Source organism: Stenella coeruleoalba, assembly GCF_951394435.1.
Source record: "Stenella coeruleoalba genome assembly, chromosome: 20".
Classification (NCBI taxonomy): domain Eukaryota; kingdom Metazoa; phylum Chordata; class Mammalia; order Artiodactyla; family Delphinidae; genus Stenella; species Stenella coeruleoalba.
The window spans coordinates 20869122-20891046 of record NC_137166.1 but is presented as its reverse complement, the minus strand read 5'-3'; the positions used below and the strand labels follow the sequence as shown (position 1 = coordinate 20891046).

General features: G+C 42.2%; 1 protein-coding gene across 12 annotated transcripts in view; it reads left to right on the top strand.

Annotated features, from left to right (window-relative positions):
• LOC307179510 (uncharacterized protein) overlaps window positions 1-21925 on the top strand; it is a 511372-nt gene that overhangs the window by 331067 nt on the left and 158380 nt on the right. The window contains exon 10 of one of the 12 annotated variants that reach the window (XR_013825416.1): window positions 16651-17220. The exons of the other annotated variants lie outside the window; for them this stretch is intronic. The gene's annotated coding sequence lies outside the window, so the exon portion shown is untranslated. Of the gene's footprint in view, window positions 1-16650; window positions 17221-21925 lie in introns of those variants that run through there. 12 annotated transcript variants of the gene reach the window in all.

The window sequence follows — 21925 nt, the reverse complement described above, 5'->3', positions numbered from 1 at the left end:
TCTCAGTGACTGCTGTCTCCATGCTGGAGAACTTTGAAGCTGTTTATTTTTGGGTCACAATGACCATTTTGGTAGGAATCCAGCCCTGAGAAGCATGGTTTTCCAAAAGAATGAGGGGTTGGTTGACACCCCTGACTGAAAGGCAGGATGGAAAAAAGATGGTGTGCTGGCTGAATAATCATTTTGTTTTCTATTTAGGTCCCCCAATTATGTTAATTTGGAAACTGTATCTATTAATTGCCCAATTAGACATCTGGTGATCACACTCTACAGAAATATCCCCAATCATAGTGGCAAGGGCTGGATGCGCTATTTTATTGTATCACAAATAAAAATCTAATTTAGATTTAATAAAAACTAATTCCAGCTAATTTAATACCAATTGATTATTAATGGGGTGCATTTTGTGGTTTATCAAGAATATAAGAAGGGTATATAATTAACTGGAAATGGCATCTGCAAGGTTATAATTAAATTCTTGGTAACTTTTAACTTTCAACAAATGTTTTACCACTTAATTAACATTTCAGAAGATGATTTATAATATGACTTATTACACACCAATTGCATTGCGCCGAGTGCTGGACCGACTAATAAGTGTAGTGATGAAGCCCCCTATTTACAAAGTGTCTCTCCTTTCATACTATATAAATATCTTGTTGCAGAATAAGGAAGATATCCACATACCCTTTTAGTAAAAATCAGTAATCAATTCTGGGCTAAAGTGATTGGATTTTTTAAACACTGTGGTCATAGCATTTTCTTCATACTTCTTTCATTTTTATTCAGTAGAGACCCAAAGAGTCAGATAGAATAACTAAGAGTAATGGTTTATTTGGTTGGTTTTTGTCTGGACTAGAATAACAGGCAAGAGGGCTGGACCAGGGAAGAAGATGGGTGTTTGCATCCCTAGCTCTTTGCACATAGTCAGCAACTAGCGAATCATTACTTGCTTCAAAGATAGAGACAGAGCTACTGGGAGGAGCATAGGACTCAGGGAGGAGTTCTGCCTTTAACCATCCAGCAGACCTCCAGCAATGGTGGAGTTGTGATCTCGTTGCATTCTGTGCCGCCTTTGTGCTCCCTTTATGGCATCGACGCTTATTGGAGTATCGTCTCCCACAAATATCTCAATGTGCTCTCTCGCCAAGCCTGCTCCTGCAGGGTTGTCTCATTTGCATCTGAAGGTATCAAAATCTTGCTTAGCAAGTCCCTTCCATCCCAAACGTCTTTCAGGATCTGAGCTCAGCACCATTTTAACATGATGCTTCTCGCTTTCCCCGAGGCCTGTTCCAGGAAGGTGAGCTATATTAAACTTGCTGCTGAAATGTTTGGGTTTATTGATTTTTTTTTTTTTTAAACTTGGCACCAAACATCTGAAACGCAGGGTTTTTTTGTTTTGTTTTTGTTTTGCGGTACGCGGGCCTCTCACTGCTGTGGCCTTTCCCTTTGCGGAGCACAGGCTCCGGACGCGCAGGCTCAGCGGCCATGGCTCACGGGCCCAGCCGCTCCGCGGCATGTGGGATCTTCCCGGACCGGGGCGCGAACCCGTGTCCTCTGCATCGGCAGGCGGACTCTCAACCACTGTGCCACCAGGGAAGCCCCGAAAGGCAGTTTTTAAAAAATCAAAATGGGAAAGACACGAGAAGGGAAAACATGCACCCAACTGTGGCATTTAGCACTGTCCACCGTGGTCAGCGTTTCCAGATGCTATGCTCCAAGATGTATCAAAACGAGGACTGTTCCCCTGATGGCTTTTGTACATGGAGGTGGCAATTTTAGGCTGGAGGCAGCACCAGGACAGAGATGTGAGTCCATTGTTTTATATCGTCAATGCTTGGCTGACTCCTAGAAGGTAGAAAACATATTTAGGTGAGACTCCTTGCAAGTAAGGATTCTCTTCTGCCATTAGGTCTGGCAGCCTCTAAAATTAGCCAGCCAGATTCATTATGAGAATCTTGAGGTCTGTAGTATTACCACAAATTCAAAGGCACTCTTCACACAGCTGCCTTTTGAGGGTTGTAGGATCAGTTTTGCTCATTGATTAGATTTGGCCTTTTTGAGCAGAGTGTAGGAAGCCTTGGGATGGGATGTTTAAACCAGACTAGGGAACAAAATAGTCATCCCAAACTTGCCCCTGATAACCATCACTGGAAAGGAGCCTGGGGCCACAGTAGCATCCATCTGTCTATCCATCCATTTATCCATCTGTCCACCCATCCAACCCTCCCTCCCTCCATCCTTCCCTCCTTACACCCTTCCAGCCATCTTTCCTTCCCTCCGTCTGTTCCTTCTTCCTCCCTTCCATCTTTCCATCCACCTTTCCATCCATCCATCCATCCAAAAGTTATATATCAGACACTATGCTAACAACCATGGATTAACAAGATGATAGAATTATTTTACGTTGTAACTGGAGAGGCCAGTACCAAACCAAAGTTCAGGTGCTTGCCGCTCGGAAGGCCAATACTTGAGAGAGAGGTGTTGGTGAAAAAGGAAACGTTGCTTTATTCAGGAGGCCTGTAACCTGGGAAGATGGTGGACTAATGTCCTAAGACCATCTCCAAGTTGTCAGGAGACAAAGATTTTTTTGTTTTTTTCTTTTTTTGCGGTATGCAGGCTTCTCACTGCTGTGGCCTCTCCCGTTGCGGAGCACAGCCTCCGGACACGCAGGCTCAGCGGCCATGGCTCACGGGCCTAGCCACTCCGCGGCATGTGGGATCTTCCCAGACCGGGACACGAACCCGTGTCCCCTGCATCGGCAGGCGGACTCTCAACCACTGCGCCACCAAGGAAGCCCAAAACCTTTTACTTTAAAGGGCAGGGACACGGGGGCTTGAATGCAGTTTAAGTCCCCCCTTTTCTTTGATGCCCCTCGATCTTGAGGGGAACAGATGCTAGATAAAAAAGAGAATAATGTTTTGGATACAGAGTTAATCATAAACTTGACAGAGGAATTCAATTTTAAGGGACTTGGTTTTAATATCATCTAATGTCTCTCCATCTTCCAAATCCATCATGCTCTTCTAGCCTTCATACTTTTTGTTCTTGCTATTACTAACCCTGGAATCTCCTTTTCTACCAGGAAAATGTCTTCTCGTTGTTAAAATCTCAGTCCGAGAGTACCGTCGCCTGAGAAATGTTCCCAAATGTCTGATCCTGAATTAAGTGTTTCTGCCCATTTATTCACTTGCTACTTTATACATATACGTTCACTGCTTCTTGTCACAGTTTATTTAAGTCTTTAAAAATAACAGTAGCAAGAATAACAACGATAACAAATAGATTGTGTTTGACAAGTACTCACTATGACTAGGCACTTTGCCAAGCACTTCACATGTATTAAACATTTAGTCCTCGCGGTAATCCTCGGAAGAAGCTACTATGATTACCTCTATTTTAAAGGAGAAGCTGAGGCAGAGAGGTAATTTATGGGTCATTATACCCAGGCACTGAGCTCTCCTTGGTTTGAAGAGATACTATCTACCATGAAGTTAGTCAATGCCTATCACAGAGGCACAAAATAGATACTAAAAGAATGGTGAGATGAATCAGGAAATAAAAGAATAAATTTAACTCAAAAATTCTAGGTTTAGTCCCATCACCACAAAATAGCATAATGTTAACTGTGGTTCCTACTTGACCACTTACATTTGTCATTCAGGTGTGGATTCACTGTGGATTTTGGTGCCATTCAAGGGACTGTCACTGGATGCTAAATATATATCAGGCACCCCAATATGCATTTTACATAGATTATCTCACTTGAGAACTTACAACACCCTATGAGGTAAGGACACTTGTTATTCCATTTCAAAGGTGCAGAAAAACTGAGGCTTACCGATGTTAAGAACTTTGCCTAAGGTCATCTAGGTAGGAAGTGTTGAATCTGGTGTTCAGAGCCATGCGAGCTTTCCCCAGAGCCTTCAAACCTCACCTGGCATTGTATGTCTCTGCTAACAGGCACATACAGAGAAATAACGCAGAAAATGGGGAGAGAAAGAGGCAGATACAGAGAAAGCAGGAAGGGGCATCATTTCATGAATAATATAAATGCTTAGGCTGCTCTATCCCTACTTTTCTGTAAGGCATTGTTTTCAGTAATATCTATTCAGAGTGCCTTGAGATGTTAAGCACTTGGGAAAAAAAAGCTGAGAAAGGGCTAAACTCCTGCTTAGTGACAAATTATGTGTAATTTATAATATAAGAATTTGTATTAATGTTTGTTTGAGCTTTTAGGTTCAAAACAATATTCTCAATTGCATAGCCATGGTGGCATATCGGGCCGTGATGCCTCTTTCATCTCTATAGGATGTTTTCTGGTTAGGCTTATGAATAGATCCGTATATACCACTAGCCGTGGCATTCAGAGTAGCCTGCAGTTATTTCTTGTCCTGGAATATCCTACCAGGAGTTCAGCAAAGCTGTGGGTACACATGGTACGTAATCATTCTGCAATTACTTGTAATTGTTTACCTGCTCCTACCACATCTTGAAATTCCTTTTTCAAAAATCGCAAATGACCCTTTGCTCACCAAAACTAATGGTCTCTTCTCAGCCATCATTTTCCTGGAGCCCACTGAACCATTTGATATCACTCACTCATCACTCTGTGAAGCTCTTTACTGCCCGAGCTTCTGTGTTTTGGATACTGGGTGCGTTTTGATTTCACCATTTATTTACAATTTCACTATTTGGCTGGCAGAGGTCACCAAACTAGGGGTTCTCTAGACTTCAGGGTCAATTTTTCTATGGATATCTCAAATACAGATGGTTCAGACCCTCTTCCTGTGATGTAATGGGAAAACAAGTTTTACCTTTACCCTATAGATTTTGATGATCCATTTGATAAGCCCTATTGCAAGATTATCAGCCACAGAGACAATGTGCAAAATTCATTCTGAAATAGCTCTACAGAGAAACGAAGCACAATCTGAACTTTCCAAAGCAGGTGTGGGACAGCTTCACTTCTAATCATCACTCTTGTGCCTATGGTTTATCTGACTTCTACCTGTTGAGTGTGACAAACTACATTTCAACACACATAGACTTTGGAAACTGAGACATATGACAGTAAGTGAGAAATGGAAAGAAAATGTGAGTCCTCTTTAACTTGTAAAAAGTCAGCATTCTTTCACACACTGTCTGTTGAACAATAGAGAGGAATGGATGTCTATAACCACAGAAAACACCTATTACTGATATACAATTGTACAAAAGAGTAAGGAAATGAAAATTACGTTTTAGAGAGGCCCATTCACTCTTTGGGTTTTCAAGGAATAAAAATTGTGTGAGGCAGAGCACACACATGCACACACACACACACACACACACACACATTAATGTTCACAGTGCTCTACCACAACCACCTGCTATGATTTTTGCCCTAACTGATACTAAAACACTATTAGAAACATCTGCACTTACCCTTGTGCTGTTCACAAACATTTCTTCAATTGAGACAGCGCTCAGATTCTCCCTTGGGAGTGTGGAGGGAGGGCAAAATGGCAAGTCAAGTCTGAACTGAATCTGGGCATTTGCTACACAGCTACACATGGTATCACAAGGTGATGTTCAAGCATCCAGAACTGGGTTAAAGTTTTTAGATGAAGAATAGCCAGAAAGGTCTAATAATTGGTGTGTTCCCTGCTGAAAACAACCAGCAAAAGCCAAATGTAGGCTTTTGTTCCAAGGAGGGCAAGTGAGTAACAGGGACTGTAGAATGGAGTATGGGCAGGGATAAATAGAGTGCACATGTCCTGGACATGCACTTGGATGTGTCCTTGAGGGTCCAAAGTTCCATCATAGTGGCTGCTGAATGAGTGGGATATGGGTGGCTTGGTTTGATTTCAAAGCAGAATGTTGGCATGGAAAGGAGTCTGCAGGGAAATACCATATGCAGATTTCTCAAAAAAATATTGAATGAAAGACTGAAATGTCATTGAAAGGTTGTTAGTACCATTTCTCTGTCTATGAGAGGATAAGTGTTACACTGATATGCTTAGCTCTTTTTATAGTTTTGTAAGAGGAGACATTATTGTCAGTCTTTTATATAGTAATCTGTTAAACTAAAAACTAGTTCTCCCACCCCTGCTTTCTTTGTGGATTTTTTAATACTATTTACGTTGACATGAAGCACAGTTTTCCTGTCACTTGAGCCGGTTGGTATGGCAACACTTAATTTCTTGAAGAAATATCTGTCAACATCATGATGAAAAAAGTAGCACTGGTACACTGTACCAGTATGAATCATCACCACCTTCAACAACGACCATGACAAAACATTATCATAATGATAATAATAGTGATAACAACAACAACATCATGTACAACAACTGAAGTAGAGAAAGCTGAGGCTTAGAAGTCACAGCCATCCCAAGACTCAAATTCCCAAGATCTCTTTCTGACTCAATAACCTTGGGTAGGAATCCCTTTAAATGACCACTTCTTATCTAGAAAAGGAAGCTAATTGTACATACTGCATAGGGTTATAAACAACTCATAGAGATGGAGGGGGTAGGTAAATGTGTTATTTAAAAAAAAAAAAAAAAAGAAAAATGCCCTGGGTATTTTCCAGCACATGGTAGGCTTCTAATACACGATAGTACCACATCTATTTTCATGATCCCAAAGCCAGTTGAGTAACTTTTGAAGAGTTTTAAGGAGAGGAAGATGGCCCTGCAAACTGATGAGCCAGGCTTGTCCAAGTTCTTTTCTCCCACACACAATAGCATTACCCCGGAACCATTCGGACGCATTCCCCATCAACAGTGGGGATGGCCGCACTAACTCCATGGAGTCTCACTTGAGGAGATCTCGTTCTGGCCTCACATAGATTCCTCCCTTAGCCATCAAAGTAAGCTACTTCAGTAAGTCAAAGTTGAGAGCAAAATGCAATGTCATCCAGAAAGATAATAGTCAAAACAACTTTCAAAATAGAGTGGGAGTGAGTTTATACACTCTTTCAACAACTTTTCTATGTTATCTTACAGCAGCGTTAAATATAGTCATCATGTTGTACATTGCATCCCTAGTACTTTTTATCTTTTAACTGGAAGTTTGTACCTTTTGACCACTTTGCTCCAATTCCCCCTCTTGCTCCCTGACCCCATGCCTCTGGTAATAGGAAATCTGATCTCTTTTTCTATGATTTGGTGTATTTGTTTTGTTTTGCTTTTAGAGTCCACATATAAGTGAGACCATTCAGTATTTGTCTTTATCTGACTTGTTTCACTTAGCATAATGCCATGTTGCTGTAAATGGTAGGATTATTTTTTATGGCTGAGTAACATTCCATTGTATATATACACTATAACTTCTTTATCCATTCATTCATTGATGAACACAGGTTGTTTCCATGTCTTGACTATTGTATTATGCTGCTATGAACAGGGAGGTGCAGATAATCTTCCGAGTTAGTGTTTCCTTTCCTTTGAATATATTCCCAGAAGTAAAATTGCTGTGGTATATGGTGGCTCTATTTTTAATTTTTGGAAGAACCTCCATATTGTTTTCCGTAGTGGCTGTACCAATTTACAATCCCACCAACAGTGCACAAAAGTTCCCTTTTCTCCACATCCTCAACAGCGTTTGTTACTTGTGGGCTTTTTGATGATAGCCTTTCTGACAGGTGTGCGGTGGTATCTCACTGTGGTTTTAATTGGCACTTCCCTAATGACTAGTGTGGTTGAGCATCTTTTCATGCATCTGTTGGCCATGTGACTGTCTTCTTTGGAAAGATATATTTCAAATCCTTTGCCCATTCTTAAATTGGATTATTTTTCTGCTATTGAGTTTGTATGAGTTCTTTACACATTTTGGATATGAATCTATTATCCGATATATGGTTCACAAACATTTTTTCCCATTCCATAGGTTGTGTTTCCACTTTCTGGTAGTTTCTTTGCTGTGCAGAAGCCTTTTAGTTTGATGTAATTCCACTTGTTTATTTTTTGTTTTGTTGCTATGCTTTAGGTGTGATTTCCAAAAAGCATTCCCAAGACCCACGTCAAGGAAATTTTTTCCTATGATTTCTTTTAGAAGTTTCATGGTTTTAAGTCTTAAATTTAAGTCTTTAATGCATTTTTAGATAATTTTTGTGAGTGGTGTAAGATACACGTTAAGTTTCGTTCTCTCAACAAAAATCGCAGTTTGTTTACATGTTTTCTAGAACCTTATTCTCAATAGAATGGTCTTATTTCTATAACCTATTATTCATGCTGGCTTGGCTGCATGTTATTTTTCCCTTCACAGTCTCAGTGGTGAAATGTTGTTTTCAGTTTGCATCTATGCTCCCCTTGGTGGATGAAGCCCACGGCCTTAGTGGAATGATTTTCATGCTAGAATTACCCCCAGGAATTCAACTAAATCTGGAATACTGGTAGTTTATTATCACTGAACAACCTTTGCAATCTGGTGTGTGCTTCGTCTGTAATTTTTAAATTCTTGATCTCAAGGATCACAAGTCACTCTTTCTCTCTGAGGAAGTCTGAAGAAATGTAATAGTGTCTTCTCAGACTTCAGTTATTTTATGGATCTTTTTTTAACCACTTGATCCTACCCACCTCTTTGTACCTAGTCATCTAAACTTTTATAATCTGTTGACTTTATTTCACGTTTTTTGCAATAAAATTTTTTTAACATCCAAGAGACATCATTCCTAGCTTTAAAAAGTCAACTTTCCTTTGATACCACTACCACCTCCCCCATCACGTCAAAAGCCGAAGTCTAGCTTTGCTTGAAGTTTTCTCCTTCTCATCTCCAGGTCAGGCATGAACTCAGGTTTCCAGGATCAGCCTAGTTGAACTCCGTGGCCACAGTGATTGGTTCAAGAATGGGCACGGGCCTTCCCTGGTGGCGCAGTGGTTGACAGTCCGCCTGCCGATGCAGGGGACGCGGGTTCGTGCCCCAGTCCGGAAAGATCCCACATGCCGCGGAGCAGCTGGGCCCGTGAGCCATGGCTGCTGAGCCTGCGCGTCCGGAGCCTGTGCTCCTCAACGGGAGAGGCCACAACAGTGAGAGGCCCGCGTACCACAAACAAAACAAAACAAAACAAAACCAATCAAAAAAAGAATATGCATGGAACCCTAATCAATCCTAGGAATTTTTTCGCATTTTGAGGGGTGAGGTGTCTCTTTCCTTCTGAACTGGAACCTGGAGAGATGCGAGCCCTCAGGCTCTGGCAGCCATTCTGCCACCATGTATCAGGGGAGAATTAATCCAGCATGGAGGAAAGAGATGCAAGATCACCAACTCCCAGTGATAGTGAGATCCTGGGAATATTGCCTTTGCGTCACATTACCAGGAATGGTTTCACAGGCATGGAGTCATTGCAATCACACACAGCCCCACAAAGTTGAATGCTTCGAAATCACAGTTTTGAATTATTAATGATTGTATCTTCAAAGTGTGAGTCAAGTCCAGTGGGACAATAGAGCACCAGAAGCACAGAGTTCATGAGTGGTTCTTCATCCTGCCACCTCCTTGCCTCCCTAGGGCAAGTTCTCAGCTGCTTCCTTCCTGTCCCCTATGCCTTGGGCCCCACCCCAGTTCCTGATCCCTGGACTCTACCTGCTCTGCAATAGCTGCTGTCCTCTGCCATGTTCCATGATGGGGTAGCATGGATGTGGGATGGAGTGGGGTCTCAATACACCATCACCCTCAGCCTCCAGGAGGGACCTGGATGCAATCAAGGAGAGGGTTGGGTTGGCAGGTGTCCTAAAACATCTTAGAATGGGGCCAGATGGTAGACATTCTGCCCCAGGCTGGGAGCATCGAAGTGTGTTCAGCTGTCATTCAACTGTCAGCGGAACCTGACTGGGTCCCCGAGTGGAAGTTGCAATACCTTGGGTGGGGGGTTGGTCAACACTTTTGTCATGGATTGGGACAGTGGTCCCTTAGGAAAGAGAGTTTAATTTTGCCTCCTCCAAAGGGCCCTACCTTTTTATTTTTCACTGGGTCCTGCATATTGTATAGCTGGACCTGCATGTCATCTGGAGTTTTCAACTAATGTGAAATAATACATTCTCTGTTTTTGTTTAAGATTCTTCAAGTTAGATTTTTCTATCAGAGGCCTAATGGACATGCCCATGTTTTCTGCTCAGTCCTGGGCTGGCTGACACATTTCACTCTCTGGTCTTGCTATTTGCCTCACCACTCTCTGGACAGCTATTTCTGTCCTCACAGATCACCTGTTGCCCACATCTCACTGCTGCTTTGTGCTACTGAGCCACACATTCCTCTGAGCCCAAGGAGTGGGGTGTTAGACTCTCCCTTAATCCCCTTAAAACACAGCTGAAACCAGGCTGCTTGAAATGAGCTTCAGGACTTTAAGAAAATATAATAAAGACATGTAAAACTCAGAGCTCAGTTGTGGACTCTGGACGCTTTAGGTCCTTCCACTAATCCCCTGGCCTGCCGCCATGTTGCAGGAGCCATGTTAGACCCCTTGGTGGATGAAGGTGCTTCAGATGTTCCCCCAACCCCCAAGGAATCTAACCCACATTTTCCCAAGGCCCTCAGAAAGGGGGATCTCCCTGTCAGACCTTCTCAAGAGCAAGAAAGCAAAAGTTTTAACTAATGGTACTACTGGATTTTAAATTAAATCTGACCCCATTTGTAGCCACCAAAATTTTAGAAATATATTAGTAGTTCAGTCACAGGGCACCTCTTACATGACATACCTCTTATTTCATATTTGTAATTTGTAAACATTTCTATTTCCAACAATTGAATTAAGAGGGAAATTATAGACCAGTCTTACTCAATAACAGATGTAAAAATCCTGCCTAACATGTTAGCAAAAGGAATTCAAGATTGTTACGACTAAATGGGACTTATTGAAGAATGAAACAGTGGTCAAATATTAGAAAATGTAATGTAAAAACAATTAGACAATCCTCTCAAAAGATACAGAAAAAAATAAATAAAATTTAGCACCAAATCATGATTAAAAAGAAAAAAAAAACTTTCAGTAAACTAGCCATGGAAAGGAATGCCCTTAACCTAACAAAAGTTACCTATAAATGAAGATTTAGAAACTTTTCCGTTAAACTCAGGATCAAGGTGTGAATCCTCATTATTATATCGTCTATTCAACTCTGTTCTGCAGATATTGGCCAACAAGTTAAGGAAGGAGGGAGGGAAGAAAGGAAAGAGGGAAGGAAGGAAAACAACTGTAAGGGAAGAATCAGAAGTGTTCACAAATGATAATTCCTTTGTTGAAAATGTAAGGACATGAATATCTACAGATGACTTATTAGCAATAATGAGAATGTTCATCAGTATTGTTAGGTAATAGATCAATGTCAGAATACACAAAGTATTTTTTTAAGACAACGGTGTCCTGTAACTAGTAACAACCAATTAGGAAATATAATTTTTAAAGAGTCACAGTAGCAAAAAAATATAAAATACTATGAGAAATTTATAAAAACTTACAGAAAAATATAAAACAAGACCTAAATAAAAGGTGAAATATACCATGTTGATGAATGGGAAGATTTACTGTTTCAAATTTACCAAATTTCCTTAAATTAATCTGATGTGAGTCTACTTATACTAAAATAGATCATTTACTCCATCAAAATCCCAAAGGATTTCTTTTGAGAACTGGATAAGCTTAGCCTAAAATTATTATAGATGAGTAAAGGAGAGAGAAACAAAAAGGTAAAGATTATTCTAACAAATAACAAAATTTCATCTGAATCTGTAATAATTATTTCAGAGAAGTATTGGTGCAGAGATAGACAAATAGGTCAGTCTTTCTATGCACGATTATTACATTGCTGTAATAAGACAGCCCCCAAACATGGCCACATATAAATGAGTGCTTGCTATATTTCACAGTTTAGTTTATAATGAGTGGGTAATGGATAGACAGTTTAATAATGATACTGAGTTGGGGGGGGTGGAGATTATCATTCACATACAAAATCAAATACATTTAGATACTTGCTTTATGTTGGACACACAAAAGTAACTTCCAGAAACAGTTAGATCCCACCAGTCTACATGTTAAAAGCACAAGAAGCAATCCAAAAAATAGTATAGGGGAACATATATGAACTTAAAGTGTAGAAGCATTCATGGGAAGATTTTTCATCCATTTTAAGACTGTGGAAGGAGGACGTGGGAGGTCTTTAGCTGTCTCTCTAGTATTTTATCTCTTTGCAAAAAAAAAATAAGAAACATGGCAGACTACTAACAGTTTAATAATGAGGTCAATAGGCATAGTAATATCTGATTTTTATTTTTTGTACTTTTCTCTATGTTAAAATATCCTATAATTTAGGAGAAAAAAGAAGCAATTACTACAATGGATGAGTCAGTTGCCATGTATTCAGTCACTGAATTCACCACTTTAACAGAATAAAGGAGGAGAAAAAAACATGTGAACATTTCAATAAATGCAGAAAAAGCTTCTGTTGAAGTCCATAAGTATTTGTGATAAGAGGGTAAAACAGCATATTAGGAAAAGAGGTAAACTCTCTAAATCTGATAAAGGACATTAAACAACTTACAACCAACATAGTACTTTATTAGTAAATATTTAATGTTTTACCCTCTACACATAGAAACAAGAGAAATATGCTCACTCTTAACCTCATCTAGTCAATATTGCACCGGAGGCTCTAGTCAGGGAAGAGAAGGGAAGAAAAAGAAAGAAAAGACATGCCATTAGGAAAGTAAACTTTATCATTGTATTTATTCACAGATGACATGATTGGGTACATAGAAATACCAAAGGACTCAACAAATAAACTACTAGAGCTAAATTAGTGAAGTTCGTAAAGTTTCTTGATTCAGGGTCAAAATGTAAAAAAAAATTGTGTTCCGGGGACAAGAAACTGGAAAATTCACAATTCCGAATTTTTGAGAGAAATTAAAGGGGTCATAATTAAATGGAGAATATCCATATATAAATACAAATATTTATGTAAGTATCCATATTCAATAAATATAAATATCCGTATTCAAGGATAGAACAACCTGATATTGTCTGCGTTCTTGCCCATTTCCAGGCCATCCTCTACATTGTTCAGAATCAAAGCTCTGCAGTGGAGTTGACCTTGGCTTGACATGCCTGGTTTAAAAATCCTGAGCAGGGCTCCCCTGGTGGCGCAGTGGTTGAGAGTCTGCCTGCCAATGCAGGGGACATGGGTTTGTGCCCCGGTCCGGGAGGATCCCACATGCTGCGGAGCGGCTGGGCCCGTGAGCCATGGCCGCTGAGCCTGTGTGTCCGGAACCTGTGCTCCACAACAGGAGAGGCCACAACGGTGAGAGGCCCGCGTATCACAAAAAAAAAAAAAAAAAAAAAAAAAATCCTGAGCAGTCCCTATCAGCTGAAGCAGAGGTTACAAGGAGGGCACCTCTAGAGGATGCTGATGAGACTCCTCTCAGAGTTTTGCATATCTTTTTGCAATTTCTGGTTGACTCTCTCTTGGGTTCCATGTGTTTTGCCCTTGTGGTTGGCTACTGGGGCCTCTTCACCTACTAGCACAGGGAGTTCAAAGTGCCTAGAGATTTCCATTGTGTAGGATGGCCCTAAACTCGTGACTAATGGACATGAGAGTATGAGAGCTAAAAGTTATCAGGTCAGGACAACTGAGACATCACTTGCACTCCAAGACCCCCCCTGCAAGAGAGCCCAAAGCTCTTGCGGTCACACCCCTGCTTGGTTTCTTCCCCCGGCCTGCTCCGCTTCCTCCGTTTCCAGACTGTCTTCTCCTGGGAGCACCTTCTTAATAAACCCATTGCATATGAATCCTCATCTCAGGATTTACTTCTTGGGACCTGACCTAAGACACACCCCTTCCCGTGGGCCAAATTTCGATTTAAAATATTGTTTGCCATATTTAATTTTCAAACTGAGTAATTTTAAGCTACATTTACGAACCCGATTTGGTTCTCACCACTTCCTTCTGGTTTATTTTAGTCCTGTTTTGTTTACTGACCTTCTTTGCCCTGCCCATGAAGGCATTTGAGTGTTTAACCCCTGACCTATGGGCTGTCCACCGGGGTAGGGTGATTTAGGGCCCTTGACAGTCTCACCTCATTATACATGCCTGGCTTCATCCCCCACCTCTCTGTCTCAGGCACCTTCATTTCCTGCCACCACTTAATGTCTTCACACCCCCCATCCTTGCCGGCACTTGTTGTTCCTTTACCCATGATTCTTGGTCTGAATGAAAGATTCTCCCCCACTTAATATTTTTAAGCAAGCTCTTTTATTATTTTTATTTTTTTATAATTAATATTTTATTGAAGTATAGTTGATTTACAATGTTGTATTAGTTTCTGCTGTACAGCAGAGTGAATCAGTTATACATATATCCACTCTTTTTTAGATTCTTTTCCCAAATAGGTCATTACAGAGTATTGAGTACAGTTCCCTGTGCTATACAGTAGGTCCTTATTAGTTATTCTCCCCCACTTTAGATCCACCTAGCAAAATCCTATTCATCAAGGCCCTCCTCAAATGTTCTATCCTATGGGAAATCCGTTTCTCCAGCCCTGCCTGGGCTCCCCTAACACCTTGTACACATGTCTGTGACTGGACATAGCATATCAGAGTGGAATCTGAAGGACATCTGGGATTAACTTACTAGAAGGAGAGAGAGGGTGAAGGCGTCTGGGCAGAGGAACAGCATGGGAAAAGACCTAGCGGTGGGCTGGGAGGAGATGGATGGAGTAGAGCACCATGTGTTAGAAGAACTGACTAAAGACCAGCGCTGGGGGCATTAGAAATGGGGAGGGAAGGGCTGGGAGGGGAGAAGGACAGGTGACCAGGAAATGCAGCAGTTTCTAGTCTGGAATTCACGGATGAACGCCAGGGGATCCGAAAACACTGTCAGTTCTATATAATATTGGTACATTTGTTTCTGGAGAGAGAGTTCATAGTTTTCATCTCGTAGATATCTTTACTAAGAGACATAAAGGGAGGGAGGGAGAGAAAAGAGAGAGAGAGAGAGAGAGCAAGGAGGGGATAAGAATTTTTGAACTTTTTCCACATGTCAGAACTATGCTTGGGCTCCTACTCCCTCCATCATGAGGTCTACAGCTGATAGGTAATAGGACTGAGGTTCAGAAGGGGGAAAGCTCCCTGAGGACACACAGCCCGTCTGTGTCAGAGCCGAGATGTCAACTCGCTTTTAGGATGTGCAGGATCGTGCTCTTTATTCTGCCGGCTGCTGGACAGGGGAGAGCAAGTGGAGAGGTTTCCAAAAGGCTTTCGTGTGACTTCCTGAGGCCAGAACAGTGCAAGCTGCAGGCAGAGGATGGCTGGTGTTGCTTTATTACATGTCCCTCTGCCCAGTTAGTGCATAAAACCGAGGTTGCTTGGGAACCGTGGTCACTGGGGCCAGAACTTGCCTTGACAGCTTCATTTGAATAAAAAGTTCATAATACTCAAAAGCCTGAGAACAGAGAAAAGGCTCGAAAATTAAAAAGCCATGGGCTCTCTCACGACGCTGTAGCCTTCTTTGACTTAGCTGTTCTTTCTAATTATCTACACTCTGTAGCTGTGGGTCTCAAAGTGTGGTCTCAGGACCATCATCATCACCTGAGAACTTGTTAAAAATACAAATTCTTGTTCTCCACTCCAACCTACCTAATCAGAAACTCTGGAGATGGGGCCCAGAAATCTGTTTTCACAAGCCCTTCAGGTAATTCAAATGCATGTCTAAGCCTGAGAACCAGTGACTGAAAGCATACAAAGCCCTCTCAGATTCATCATCACCAGGTTCTCCCTGCAAACCTTGAATGCATCTTTCTTGTACCCACTGTGCCTTTAAGGATGCTAAGGGTACAAAAGGATGCGATTTCCAGAACGTAAGTCCAGCTTGGTTGGCTTTGTAGGACAGCCCACTTTCTTGGAGCCTGGTGTATCTCCCACCATGTTCTCATGGGGTCCCTGTGAGACCCCCAGACCCCCAGGAGAAAGAAAAGACAGCTTTGCCACCTCCACTCTGAGCATTCTCAGGCTTCCTGACAAGCCATCGGGCAAACATCCAAAGTGGTTGACTCTCGTGACCCTAGCTGCTATGGGAAAAGATATTTAGAACAATTCGTTTGACTTTGGCTGGAAACCAATTTGGGTGTCCAAGTAGACTTTTGATCTATTAGAGATGTGTGTTGCTCCATTAAAAAATTGGGCAGACAGGTGAAACAGCCAAGTGTTTTTAAAACAGTAAAGCACCATTTAAAGATTTAAGAATCACCACCGTTTTGATGAGCATCTACTGTCAACGTTACTTTCCATGTGTCATTGCATGCAGTCCCCATAACAACGGTGCAGACTTGGTTTCTTCTTTCTCATTTTATTCAAGGAGAAAAATTCATGGTCATGATCACTCTCTTGCTTCAAATCCTTCAGTTAATTTCCATTGATCTACAGCAGTGGTTCTCAACTGTGGTTGCCCATTAGAACACCTGGGGAATTTAAAATCCGGATGCCCAGCCCCTACCCCAGACCAATTAAATCAGAATCCCTGGGGCATGGACCTGGTATTTTTTAAAGTCCTCCAGATGGTTCCAGTGCACATCCCAGTTGGAGAATCACACTTCGGTGTCCTTAGCGTGGTCTACAAATGCTTAGGTGCTCTGGCTCCTGCTGACCTGTTGAAATCCCATCCTATTTCTTCTCCCCAGGGCTTAGCATCCTGGCCTCCTTCTGTTCCTCAGCTGTATTTCAATGGCGTCATCACTTCCAAGCCTTTTCGTTTGCTGTTCCTCCTGCCAGGATGCTTCTCTTAGCAGCTCTTCACGTGACTGACTCATTAGCACCCTTCAGATCTCAGCCCAAATGCTTCCTCTTCCAAGAGCACTACTTTGGCCTCTTCATCTAAAATCATGCTCAGTGCCACTCTTACCTGCCTCTTCGGTGTATCTCTTTGGAAGCATGTTTTACAGCTGTGATAATATATTTGCTGACTTGTGTGTTGTTGGCCTTGCGCCATTTTAATGAAGGATCCAGAGAGCAGAGACCTTACTACTGTTCTTCTTCACCACCATATCCCCAGTATCTGGAAGGGTGTCTGCTTCAATAAATATTGCTTGAATAAATGAATGAAGGAGAATGAATGAACTCAGAAGGTTTTAAGTGATTAATCCCCAGCCCTATAATTGTAGTTAATATTTGAACTCCAACGTTGTGAGTCCGGGGTCATCAATTTTTCCAGTACAGTCAAACTGACCATTTCTGTTTTCACTCTATTCATACATGTTTAAACCAACAAAGTTAGAAACAACATACTGTTCCTAATAAGGAACCTGGGACTTGATGACTTGGAGTTTACCTTCTGTGATGTGCAAGGAGCAGGCGAGTGGGCACAGTACAAAACCAGCTGTGTAAATAGCATCACCTCCAGTCAAATTTAAAAGAAGTCAGTAAATTACACTTCCAGACCCTAAACCATTTATTTCACCATGCAAGTAATTTCTCTGCTCAGGTCTTTCATTAAGAACCAAATGGAAGGGGCCCCTCTAAGGAGAACATGGTGCCTGATATGATTGTGGGAGACACGTTCTTTAAAAACTGGAATAATCAAATGGTGGTTCACCTTTCCCAGTCAGTCCTCATCGTTATCAGTAAGGCAGGGCCACAAGCTGGGCTGAACTCCAGCCCACAGCATGCCTGGGAGGAGGCACAGAGGGCTAGGTCAGCCCTCTGCCAGCAGAAGCAGTAACACCAATGTTAGTAACAAGTCACCCGTGTCAACTCTTTGGGGGATAGCTACTGTGTGTGGGGGGGTGTTAATATTTTTCTCCCCGTCCATTGTTTCTGAAGTGGAAATGCATTTGCGGATGATACTGCATTGGCTTAACATTGGCTTAACATTGGCTTAACATTTACTCATTTTACTCAGTTTTTACTCTCTTGCTACCACAGTGAAACAACCGCATCCAGCATTGGCATCAGAGAAGGCAAAGTCTGGGCAGCCATGGCTGAGGGTTGGGTATCAGTCTTCACCCGGCTAGCATTTGATCTTCACGAATGATTGCGGGGCAGGGGGTCCATGGCTTTCCATAACTTGCTTTCAGTAACCATCATTTTCATTGAACCTTGCTCTAATTCCAAGAACAAACAATTCTTGTTTCCATTTGAGAGAAGAGGAATCTGAAAGAAAGGCCATGCACCTTGCCTAAGATCCCTGCATTACTGAGAGACAGAGCCGGGATTCAAACCCAGGCAGGGCGCAATTCATAACACACTTGGGGAGCTTCTCTGGGTGCTAATAATAATATGTAATAACAGTAATAATAATATAATATTATTAGTAATATTTATTATTAATATCAGTACTTAATAAATGTTAAGTGCAGTTGTCTGTCATTGGGGACGGGGGGGTTGTTTCCAGGACCCCCATGGGTACCAAAATCCGCAGGTGCTCCCCTATGTAAAATGGCATAGTATTTGGCTATAACTTAAGCACATCCTCCCATATGCTTTAAATCACCTCAAAATTTCTTATAATACCTAATACAATGTAAAAGCTGTGTAAGTAGTTGCTGGCACAAGGCAAATTCAAGTTTTGCTTTTTGGAACCCTCTGAAACATTTTTTCCCAAATATTTTCAACCTGCAGTTGGTTGAACCTGTGGATGTGGAGGACTGACAGTATATGCCGGCGCTATAAGTGCATTACACTTATAATTTTATTTAAATCTCATAGTAAGTCATTTAATTCTCACCATGATCTTATCCTGTAGAAACGATTACTTTCTCTTTACAGATGCAAATACTAAGGTTCAGAAAGTTTAGCGGCATGCCCGGAACCGTCCATAAGTGGCAGAGCCACTTTCAACCTTTTTGCTCTTCCCCGGTACTCCATGCAACCTAGACTAGAAATCACCAGCCTTCTCACAGCAATAGGCATAGTGAACCCAGAGGCGTGAAACCCAGTTTGGCTACCACGTCATTGTGAGACCTTTGGATGAGTCCTGTCTCCCATCCCATGGGCTGCGGGGCTGGCCAATTTCTCCTGTGTCTTGATGCCCACTCTCGTGTGCTTGCCCACTGCACACAAATTAGGACAAGACACAGAAAGCCACCAACTCATCAGCATTTCAGATCAGACTCTTTCATATGTGAAATCATATGGTTTAACATTAGCAATGAAAGCAAACCTCTGGATGCGAGTCTCAGGGAGACAGGAGAGGGGATGCTGCTAGAGGAGGTCACTCCCTAGTCCTTTTACTGTGGCTCCAGGGAGAGGAGCAAGTGGCTTGTTTCCTCCCCCATGCACTGCTCACAAGGGGCTTTGGAAAAACAGCAACAGCAGAAAAACAATCTGGAGCTGAGAACATAATTACATGAACTTGAAAATGAGGTAAAGACCAAATTGAAGCAGTAAGCCTTAGGCATAAATACAAATGGGTGACTCTCAGGAAATCTCTGCGATAACAAGTTAAAAAGAAAGTGAGAGGGATCCTCTTGCTACTAAAGTAAAAACTGAAAAAAAAACCCTGTGGGAGTTAGCACGGAGGCGGAATCCAGGGGTTGGGATTCCTCACAGGGCTCAGAATAGAGGCATCCGGGCCTGTGCTGTGTATCATCTCACTGAATTCTCACACATGAGATAGGTGTCAATACCACCCCCATTTTATAGGTGAGCAAATGGACTCAGATGCTAAAATCTTGTCCAGACCATACAGCTAGTCGGGGATACAGCCAGGATTCAGAATCAGGTTGTCCTCATCCTGAACTTTTGCTCTTAGCCACTGAGATAGACTGTTTGGTCGGGGCAGCGTTTAAGGGCAGCCCTTGTCACTGGCTCTGTCGCCAACCAGGAGAAACCCTCTTCATTCAAGTGATAAGACGAGTTCAACTCCAGTGGCCAGATTTGTCACCTTGGCCCTCTCTTCCTCGTTTCAGCCCTCATAATACTGCCTTTGCCCAATTCCTTAACCACTTCTGCTAAATCACTGTTCTCTCTGTGTGCGTGATACTTGTTTCTTCCACTACAGTCAAACTTTTTATTGGTTGTTGATCACTTATTGACTGATAGGTTGATTCTTTCATCTTCAAACCTCTCTAAGGTGTGGAGTGCAGTGCCAGGCTCTGACTAGGGTACAGGGTAAGGGTGTGGAGTGAGGCACGGGCAGCTCCCCCAGGGCATGCACAGCACAGTGAAGATGTATTAGGCAAAGGTAGTCTCCACGCACACTGGAGGGGGTGCAGCTGAGTGAAGGGGATGCTGAGAGAACACACATAAGGAACCCCAAAGCCCACCCAGATGAGAACAGCAGTGTCCCTAGAAATGATGCTGGAGACAAGAGGCTCTTCAGCCTTGCCCAGGATAGTGTACACAGGAGGCCTGTGCCGCTCCAACTCTGTCAGGCATGGAAATCACCAGGGAATGGGGGTAAAACCCAGAGGATGGGCTTCATAACCTCTTATGCCATGGATTCTCCTGCGGTGGTCTGGGTGGTGTCAGGTGCTGAAGTCATTAACAAGTTCTCAAAGTGATTTTATTTCATTCAGGTGGTCTGAGCTGTAGCAGATAATTAATACTTGCTAATAAATACTTACAAACATACCTACATATATGCCAGAGAAATAGACAAATACATGTTCGTTAGCAACACCTTGTGAGCACTAGTTTATACTCCCCTCATTTATACTTACTGCACGGAGTCTTGCTGGGTGAGATTCCACTTTCTAGGAACCCCTGGAACAGCTGAAATGAAGAGTAAACACACTTAGCTCAAAATTACAGTGAGAGGTTTAATGAACAACAACAACACAAATCAGTATTCACTGTCAGGGAATGTGACGTGAAACGTTTGACTCCAAATCTGAGTTGGTAAACCCAAACCCCTCCTACCCCAGGGGCTTCATTTCCCTCTCTGGGTGGCCACACAAAGCCAGCATCCACTTCTGCCTTCACACCTCTGATGCGTCACTGGAATCCACAGTCCGCACTGAGTCTTAAAAGTGACAAGATTAAAAAATTTTTTTTTCTCCATTGAACTTTCATTGCTCCTCCACATAGATGCTGGCTCTGCCTCCGCAGCTAATTAACCCGTCTCAAATCTCTTGATTTTTGATCTCCAAGATGTCCACATGTCACATGGTGGCTGTTGCCTGACTAAGTCACTCATCATCCACCAAAACCTTACTTAATTATTCATTCATGCAGTATTTATTGAGCACCTACTAGGCACCCAGCTCTGTTCCAAGCATTTGTGCCCTGTAATGGAAAAACAGCAGACATAATCTGCTGCCTAGACGGAGCTTGGAGAGACAGCCATTAAAAAAAATAAGCAAATCACACTAGGAAGCGTTTTGAAAGGAAGGTAACAGGGCATGGACATAGGAAAATAACAGAGGTGATAGCTTACACGAGTCTAAGGACATGGAAAACTGAGGACACAGAATCCCCAAAAATCCCCGAGTCAGGAAAGGACTTGGCATCTTCATGAAATTGCAGATCAAAGTGAGAGAGCGGTGAGAAAGGAGAGGGATAGTGTGAGACTGAGTTGGAAAGGCAAGATGGGCTAGATGACTGGGTACCCTGTAGCCATGGACGGTGCCTTGCAGTTTCACACAGGAAGTGATGGAAAGCCACTGGCGGATTTAAGCAGGAAGGTGACCTGATCTGATAAGGAGGATTCCTGTTGTATGGCTATCGTGCCACTATTTTTATCCATTCATCAGTTGGCAGGTATTTGGGTTGTTTCCACCTTTTGGCTATTGTAAATAGTGCTGTTATGAACATTCACAGTCATGTTTTTGTTGGAACACCTATTTTCAGTTTTTTGGGGTGTATACCTAGGAGTGGAATTGCTGGGTCACGTATTAATTAAATGTTGATCTTCTTAAGGAACTGCCAGATTTTCCCACAGTGGCTGTACCACTTTATGTTCCATCATCCATGAATGAGACTTCTCATTTCTCCACATCCTCTACATGCTACGACAAG